The following is a 9,749-nucleotide window of genomic DNA, read 5'->3' as shown; positions in this document are numbered from 1 at the left end:
TTGACGAGTAAAATCGTCTGACGTTAGACAGAGTAAATACCTAAGTCTGGCAGTTTAGGCCGGTTTGGACGTCAAAGGGTCAACTTAATGGGGACATCGTATTTTCAGTGAGTGCTTACCCAGGTGACCTCCCGGGGTTCCCCATTGATGATTATCGTCTGGTCTGGCATTAGACCAGTAAAATACTGTAGGTCTGGCTTGGTTTTAAAAAGGCGTATTTTTAATCCCCCAATGTGTGTGTTGAATACAATAGTACACTAAGTCCCCTACCAGTTATTTACACCCCCCGCTATCTATAAATAGCATTCGCTATTAACCAACTTTATGATGGGCTAAATAGTAGACACCTCTGATTGGCTTCTGAGCGGGCAAGAGTTTCTTGTACTGACCAGGCATTATGACAAATTTTTCTCGGCTTGACGGCTCTTTTGAGGACTTTGAGACTAAAGCTACGGCGTGGGGCGAAAACAACAAAAAATATGACAAGTACAACTATTTTTCACTAACTTGAAAGAAAAACTACATACCGTCTGAGATTTTCCCCATAATGACCTACCTCTCAGTTATAAGTGGTATTTATTTTATGGCTTGTGTTTTGTGGCCCATATAACACGTGCTCTGATTGGCTAATTGTGACTGAATTGTAGGCCTATCTTCTCACTGTAAAGCAAAAGGTAATTAAAAAAAACATCTAATTTTTGTCTGAAAATTGTAGCGGCTGACAGTTGTGACGAGGATGAACACTCTGGGAGTGAATTTTAATCACTCCGGGAGGTACGACTTTTCTGACAACAGTGATTTGACAGAGAACAAATAATGAACGAGTTCAAATGGCGACAGAGAAAACCAAGGGAACAACCAGAAGAGATTGAAACTTTGTGGTAAAGGAGCAAAAAGTGAAAACACACCAAGAAAACAGTCAGCGACATGAAAAACAGTTCATCGCTATTGTCATCAATAAGCAAAGGGCGATAAAGAATTTTGAACGTACCGGCTGATGACCTGGACCATTTACTGGCAAAGTTTTTCATTTTCCACGAGGCCGGTGACATTTTTCCTTTTACAAATGTACTTTTGTTCTTTGATTCTCAGAGATTTTTTGACAAATTTTTCCCTTGTTGTGACTGGGCCCGACCCTTCTACTTGACCTTTTTCACAGCTATAATAAATTGTGACGAAAATAAAGATTATTTTAGATCGAAAGAACGCGTCAGTGTCACTTGATTTGGGGGGGTTGCAATTTGACTAACGTGAATGACAGTGAATCCCGCGGCATCACCGTGATGTACATGATCACGGTTCCGCCGCTGTCGCCAGCTTGCTTTGGTCTTGTTGCTTTACTTTTTGTTGCTGGGTGCCATATAATAACACTTAGATAACCTATCGACCATTTCGGTCGTTACGGGAACAAGTCTTTCTCAAGACCTCGGGGCCGATCCTACCGCATTGACCGGATCTAAGCTATCTCTCGGGATCAATACAGCAAGGCCGTCAGGTATTGAGGATTTTCTCCGTAATGACGGGCTCCACTCTCGGTTATTAAGTAGTTTGTATTAGGTGTTATTGACCTAAGAAAGTCACGAAACGAGTACAAATAATTCGGCACGAAATTGTACATAGATTTCAGTTATTCACCAGGCCAACGGGGAGGGGGTGGGAGGGTCCGTATTGGGAAAAACCTTGCTGTTGGCCCGAGGGCGGTCTTCGAGATACACATACTCGTACAGAGGGCACAGTTTTTGTCCCCAAGGACGGTGACCGACGCAACATGAGGCCGCCAAATGTGACATAAATTACCTTTATGTTTATTTGCTAAATTCTATTTGTAGAAGGTGAGAGAGCAAACGAGTATTCTCTCCTGACTGTGTCACTTTACGTAGTTTGGTTACCATGACCGTGGTCAGCGAGATAGGAAAATACTTCTGTCCTGCTCAGGCTGCGATCGGAACCAATTCAGATTGGCAGGCAAGTTCCTTCAGGATAACCGCCAGCATTCACGCTCAGCAGAAATAATAATAAATAATACTTTTTATTGCACGTGTTTACATAGGAAGAGGCTCACACGCAAACCAATATGTGAGTTTTTAGTCAGTGCCTTGCGTCCTGGTACGCATTAAAATTTGATGATGCATTTTTTTTTTAATTTTATTTCCGTAAAAGTGCGCGATTTCTGCGTTAAGGCAATCCCTTTTTGTATGTAGTATCACTGAGTACTGGTACTCGTTGTTTGTATTTTGACTCGTCTTAGCGGGCTTGTCAAAATACAACACAACTCGTAAAACTACTTGGTGATACTACACACCAAAACTTTAAATAAGATTATATCTTAGTGTGTCATCATTGTTTGCATTAGCTCCTGTGACATTAATATTATCTCTTAAATTTGCATTTGTTAGGTCTGGTGAAAAAGCCAATGGCTGAGGCGGATGACCACGAAAACACAGCTTCCTTCAAAGTCAATGGACCTCTGCAAATTTCTCAATGTACCTATAAACAATGTTCTCTCATCAGTAGCTCACAGTTATTCCACCCAAGAATATGGTGGGCAATTTGCACGGAAAGTTCTTCCATCCCGCATAAAACTGCGAAGCCAGACTTCAGCTAAGTTTTTCAACCATTAGGACATGAAAAATAGCTGAAAAGAAACTGAAGAGGCGGTACAGCATCTAAAGTTGATACTCTATTTAAGCTTATTAATCATGGAGTCAGCGTTTGTGCCCCTGATTCAAAGAGAAGAACTGCACTTCATTTTGCTGCGCGCGCAATGGAATGAACGGACACTGCAAATTCTTCTCGAAAATGGAGCCAACCCAAATGCCAACGATTTAAATGGAAATACACCGCTTCATCTCGCTGCATGCACAAATCAACTGAGAATCGTGACCGTGCTTCTACAGGCTGGTGCCAGTGCTGATGCAGCGGACTTCAGTGGGAAAACACCCCTTGACCTTGCTTGCTCAAGGCTGAGGGTTCTTCATGGTGATCAGAGTATTCGAGGACAGCCATCAATTTATTGTGAGGAAGTAAAACAAGTTATCGAACTAATCAAGGCATATATGCTGAGGCTTGGTGACAAACATGCTGAGGAAACATTGGAGACCATGAATAACATGCTTCAAACTCTCAAGCTGTGACTACTGAAAAGGTTTGTCAACAGCTTTAAGTTGGAATATTTGGGGTTGAATATCAATTGGGACATCGTTCTGTTTTCTTCTCCAGTTGCTGATGTTATTTTGTACATGCAACAATTCAATAAAGTTTAAAGTTTAATTTAGTTATGGAGAACTAGGAAACAGGATGGCAATGAGGATACAGAAATAGCAGTGTTGATAATAATAATGATAATGATAAGGATGATAATAATCCTTTAATATCCATCCTGAAAGAAATAAAAAAATGCAATAGCTTTACATGAACTATGCTATACAGACTTGTAAAAGCTGGTTAAAAAGCAGAAAATTTATAGTTATATGTCACACATCAAAACAGTTCCAGGTCCGGGGAGGGGGGGGTGGGGGCTCCCATATGAAACAGACAGCGATGCTCATTGTCTCGCTTAGGGTTGTAATTTTGGATTTTGGTACCCCTTAGGGTCTTCCGGGCAAAGCGCCAATATTTTGAGCCGCCAAGGTCTCGTTTAGGGTTCCCCGAAGAAACACAGAATTACGCGAAGAGAAACAGAAGTCACATTTTCTTTGTAACTGGTTTTTAGGGGTCAAGATTGGCTTAAGCCACAGCCCAGATTGGTCTCCTTTGCGGGTAATGAAAAGCTTGATCCGATCCCAGATGGTCTCCTTTAGGGGTTAAATTCAAAATTCCCGACGAGCATCCCCGTCTGTTTGCATATGGGGGAGTCCCCCCGCCCCCGGGCTCCAGGTATAAGAATTTTTTTTTAGTTTGAACATTGGTGCCAGAAGAAGCTTTCCCCGAAGGTTAAATGGATGAGTTGGATGCAGTAATTTTTGTTTGTCCCAATTGGGTGTTGCTTGTAGTAGCTGCTGATAAGATTATTGATGAAGTCTTTATTTGTGTATTTGCTGGTTGCAGGTGGATGAAGTCCATGATTTACTGGCAAGTTTTACTGCGATGAGTTTATCTAAACCTTCCAGCAAAGGCTATGCCTAGAATGTTGCTAACATTCATTGAATTATCCATAGGGTTCAATTTTGTACCCATTGATATGAAGTAACAGTGGCAGAACTTTATTGGGAAGACACACCTTAAGGCATGGCTTTCACTAGTAACGCAAGTGTCAGCACAACGAAAATATACAAACTCAGTAACCCTTTATTAGTACCTTTTGTTACAACTTACAATAAACAGTAATTATCACAGACACATATGGGGCAAAATTACTGAATGCTGTTTTGCTGAGATGGAGGGTATTTTTCTCATTCATGAGCTTCACTTTTAGTAATCAAGAGGGCAATGATGATCACTTGATCCTGATTGGTTAACAGTTGCTTTAAGCCAGAGCAAGTGAGGTTACAAGAGAATCTTTTTTCCAGATTCTGACTCTGATTAAATTCATTTTTGTCCACATATAAAATCCATTTTAAGCACCATTTTTGTTGACAGCAACGATTTATTGAATTGAACGTTAACCAAATGAAAGCCTGTTTTCTGTGATTTTAAGATTAAGTGTTCATTGAACCGATTGGCCAGTTAAGTTGATTGTCATTTGTCACGACATTGAACTGGCTTTCCTCAGAAATTTGGCCCTTTATGTGATAAGCACCTTGCAATGTGCACTGGTGCAATTTAGGATTATTTTCACTTACATTTTCAAAGTTTTCACCTCAATGAGGCAATTAATTTGGAGAACTTTGAAAATGCAAGTGATTAATCCTTATTATTATATCGCTTGTGTTTGTAGCCGATATAACGCGCACTCTGATTGGCTAATTGTGACTGAATTGTAGGGCATTATTCTCCCGTAATGCCCACAGGCCGATTACAGGCTTGCAAAAACAAAGCAAAAGGTAATTAAAAAGCCATATAATAAACTACTTACTGAGCTAGCTCAAGCCGTACTGGGGAATATTGGCCCTTGGTCGTTTTTGTACGGACCTCGCTGCACTCGGTCCGTACTGCCACGACCTCGGGCCAATATTCCCCAGCACGGCCCTCGCGCTTGGTTAGTAAGAAGTTAATAATAATTGCACAAAGGCCCATGTGAATACATATGCTAAACACCAATTAGCAACAAGCAGAAGCACATGACCATGAAGCGTGAAAATTGAAACTCTTTTCCTTGGAAGGAAGCTGGGGATTTTAGGAAACCAATTTCATGCCCAAATATGGACAAAAATAAGATCAAAGCTGCATGCGTGAGAAAATGCACCAGCTAGCTACGTTGCATCCAAATAAGGAACATTTTAAACCCAAAAAACCCTAGCTCTGGACCAGAGTTAAGCACTTCAAGTTCATGAACTTCTGCAACAAGTTAATGTTCCAATGAAAAGCAGGCTTGAAAGGCATGATGGATAATCCAAGGTGGTGATCAGCGTTATCACAGATCAAAGACAAAACTCTTGAAAGTTGTATCCATGGTGATGATAATAATAAAGGATCTCAAAAACAAAGACGAACAACATCCTATGAAATTATTATGGACACATGCCATTATAGTTTTTTTTATGGTACTAATTATCATCACAGAGCTTCTATTGGATCTTCTGTTGATTCACAAATGGTCATCATGAACTGCAGGTACTGTTTGAGTCAGATATCGTTGAGCTCAGGTGACGACATACAGATTGGTTTCCTGGAAAAGGCGGATCGGGGATCGAGGTCCTCAATCCTTGATCCTCCATCCTGATTTTCCAGGAAAAGCCATTCAGGTTCGTGTAGCAAAGATCCTTTTGTTTTAAAGAATAATCAAGCAACATCAAAATAACAGCTTTATGGTCATTGATTTTTGTTCCTTTATTTCATCACTTTGTAAAGCAACATCGCCACAGAAAATAAAAAACAGCATTCTGTTGTTTCTGTGATCAATTAACAAGATGCATGCACCTTCACGATCTTCTTACCGTGCAATGTTCTGATAGCAGATTCAAAAATTATATCGTTACTCACTTAAAAAAAATCATACAGGACAATCTAACTGTCGAGTTGTACAGTAAGAAAAAAAGACGTCATTGTATTAATTCTAAATGTAAACTCCGAAACGTTTACATGTAAAATAATTCAGTGCTGTAAATTAGGCATCTTTAGAAAAACAATGATCACATATTTTTGTCTCTGTTGGTATTTTCAATAAAAAAGTGTGAAATCTAGTCCACTAACAGTTCGTAATTTCCAAGTTGTAGCCGCTACTCATGATGTTTCATATCCGTTTTCATCCATTTCATCTTCATCCAAGCTATGAAACGACGAAGAGTCATCCGAATCTTCTCCACCCTCTTTCCCGCTGTGTCTTTTCTTTTCTTTGTCCGCTAAATCGTCCTCTTTGCCATGAAGGTCGTCGTCGTCGCTAGTCGCTCTACTTAAAGAGGAAGTTGGAAATCCCTGTCCAGGCAAGAGAAACCCAGTCATCTTTACGCCTTCCAAAATTGACCTCATAAATTTTTTCACGCCTCCTGTCAAAATGCCGTCACTTTTCACCTGACCCTGCATCTCACTTTCCGGTATGTCTGTTGATATCACTTGTCCATCTTCTTCACAACTGGATGTACTACTCTCAGCTGTGAGAGGGAGACCTTGTGACATACGTCTCCTCTTCTTCATACTGTCTATCAAATTGTCTTCGCTCCTCAAGTCTTCATTGCCTGCTGATACAATTTGTGCGTTGTCGTCTTCCTCCAGACTGGATGCACTGCTTGTTGAAAACACTGGAAGACCTTGTGACATACGGCGCCTCTTCTCCATGTTCTCTATCAAAGTGTCTTTAACTTCTGACTGGTCCAGATTGATCATTTCTGATTCAAGTGTCTCAATTTCCTCAAAGCTAGAGGAACTGCTCTTTGCGGAGAGTTGGGAATCATGTGACTTGCGGTGTTTCTTCTTTCTACCATCCAATTTATTCTTTATATCCATTTGCTATGGCTTCCGTCACCTTCACTAAGGCTAGAGTAACTGCATTTAGCAGTGAATGAATGACCAAGTGATATTCGACGTTGCTTTGACGTGTCAGCCAATACGACTTTGCTGTCCATGTCAGACTGGCCATCCCTTTTCTCTTTTTTTTCCAAACCCAAACTACTTTTAGCATGGGCAGGTAGACTCTGTGGCTCCCGGCATCTCTCGTTGCTGTCAATGAAAATGCTCCTATCAGACTTGCTACGACTGTTCGGACATGGAGTAACACCCAGTCTTGTTCTATCATTGCTAGATGCACCGCTTTTCGGAATGACTGGAAGAACTTGTAAGGCGTTATATTTCTTTTCCATTTTAGCCAGCAAAGGGCTTTTTCTCTTGCCTTCATCATCTTCCCCAAGCAGACCCTGTAACTTCTGAAATCTCGATTTGCTGTGACTGTCTGTTGAATCAACTTTCCTTCTGTCTTGTTCGTGTGCACTTTTCTTTGGAAAGCTTGGAAGAACCTGAACAGCGTGAAATTTCCTTTCCATTTTATCTCGCAAAGGACTTTTGCTGTCCTTATCACTGACAGACAGGCCCTGTAACTTGTCAAACCTCCTCTTGTTGTCAATCAAAACTTTTTTGTCCGACCCACTATAACTGTTCAGTTTTAATGTGGAATCAACGTTCCTTCTATCGTGATGACTGGGTGTACCTTGAGGAACTGCTGGAAGAACCTTAATGATGGGTTGTTTCTTTTCTATTTTTTTAATAAAGGGGCTTTTTTCTCCAGCTTCCATTCTGCCCTGAAGGTCACTTGCATCGTTTGATCCTCTAAGGAGCATGAAAAAATGACATGAGAACTGCAGCAAGAAACTCTATTAATATTGTGCTCAATTTATAATTAAAGACCTACGTTATATGTTTACTGATAAACTTGTGGCCCTCGGTGCGCACCTTTTTACTCCCCTTCCTCCCTCAATAGACCTCTTTAGCTTGTACGTTTTGTTTTCCCATTTCAGACCACGTGATGTTCCCAAGGGAATTTTCCTTTTGTTTTTTCATAAGTTATGCATACATATGCACGTGCTTTAGACGACATTTGAAAGAAACTGTTCCTTAGAGTAACATCACGTGGTCTGAAATGGGAACGTACAAGCTAAAGAGGTCCATTCTGTTTTACCGATATTCAAAGCTACAGATACACGGATCAGAGGAAAGTCGAAACAGACGTCGATGGAATGAGACGAGGACTGAGCTAAGCCCGCTCCTCACAAATAATTTCTGTTGTTTCAATAAGCCAGTATGGCCGCTGATCGCGTGAGTGAAAACGCTCCATATCTTATCAACGTGACTCCAAGCTCCCAGCCTTTCTTAAGTCCTCGGTCTACTGAAACAGGCTAGTCGTAAAATGAAGTGCTTGTTTGCAGCCCATTAAACCTTTTACCCCTTCGCTGGCCGCCATTGCCGAGTAAAATCGTCTACCGTTACACAGAGTACAACCTTAAAGGCCCACATTCGCCCAAGAGTCATTGCGCACCGTGACTGGATTTGACATGTTGTTTCCCGCGTGATTCACCTGAGTGCCTTTAGCCAATCACATCACGTATTTAGACAAGTCGTCATTTGGAAAAACAAAAGCAAACTACCGCAATGACTTTGGGTGAAGGTGGGCCTTTAATAAGATGAAGCTGGCTTGAATACCGGTTACCGGTCAAATCACCCTCCGGAACCCAGGAGCAGTCAGTCGTGACGGGATTGGACTAAGATATCAAGATAAGAGATAGGCAAGGTATCTTACCCGAAAGAAGACCCTCTTTGTCTACAGGCCCAGATACTTGCAATGATAACTGTTACTAACACGAGGACAAATATTGACATTGTGATTGCTCCGGCAGTCAGTTTCGCAGCATGGCGGTCGTCAGCATTAGGGTCTTTTGACCGCACACGGCAAAGTCTTGACTTTGCTGAAATGAAAAAGGGTCCTCTGTCAACTTGCGAATGTAAGACGAATTTTTTTAGATTTGAAAATGAGAATTTCCTGCATTAAATACACACTATCTTTTGAAAACAGCGAACTGTTTTCAATGGAGTGTTAAAAGTAATGTCGTCCTTGACTTCTGCATTGCTACGCTTGTTGTAATTGGCTTAAAATTGAATCTGTCGCCAAATTCTCAGCCATTTGGAACCAGAAGTAAAACCATTGTGACTTGCTTACGTTTTCCCGCGATTTCCGTTTGGATGTATAAGCTTCAGGAATGCCTCTAAGGGCTTGGACAAACGTGAATTGTTTGGCCTTTAAACAACATCGAACATTGTTTGGTGCCCAAACATGCTGATGTTGAAGTGAGTGACCAAACGGTTAAAACATGTTTGATCTAACTCTGATCAAACTTCACAAGCAAAGAACTATGGGTCACAAATTAAAAATACGTAAAACACACGTGGATACAAGCGGTTGAGCAAGCGTGGTACGCATGCTCAGGCCAAACATGATTGATACGGCTGTCCAAACGAACAAACGTTCGCCCATCAAACACGAGAACAAAAGAAATGTTTTGATCGAATGTTTGATGCCCTTCAAATTTTATCAAACACGATCAAACAGCACCAAAAAAGGTGGCCAAACGGTAAAATGGTTGGTCACTAAACAATGTTTGATGTTGTTTAAACGCCAAACATTTCGCGTTTGTCCAGGCCCTAATATATAAGCGCCTGCGTTTATT

General features: G+C 41.1%; 1 protein-coding gene and 1 pseudogene across 1 annotated transcript in view; one reads left to right on the top strand and one right to left on the bottom strand.

Annotated features, from left to right (window-relative positions):
- The window catches only part of LOC138040985 (testis-expressed protein 10-like), a 173,694-nt gene that overhangs the window by 77,844 nt on the left and 86,101 nt on the right, over positions 1-9,749 (bottom strand). The window lies entirely within an intron of this gene.
- On the top strand, positions 2,427-4,256 carry LOC138049515 (ankyrin repeat domain-containing protein 54-like; annotated as a pseudogene).

This window comes from Montipora capricornis, chromosome 1 (genome assembly GCF_036669925.1).
Source record: "Montipora capricornis isolate CH-2021 chromosome 1, ASM3666992v2, whole genome shotgun sequence".
NCBI classification, from domain to species: domain Eukaryota; kingdom Metazoa; phylum Cnidaria; class Anthozoa; order Scleractinia; family Acroporidae; genus Montipora; species Montipora capricornis.
The sequence above is the reverse complement of the archived record's forward strand: the minus strand, read 5'-3'. Positions and strand labels throughout refer to the sequence as shown.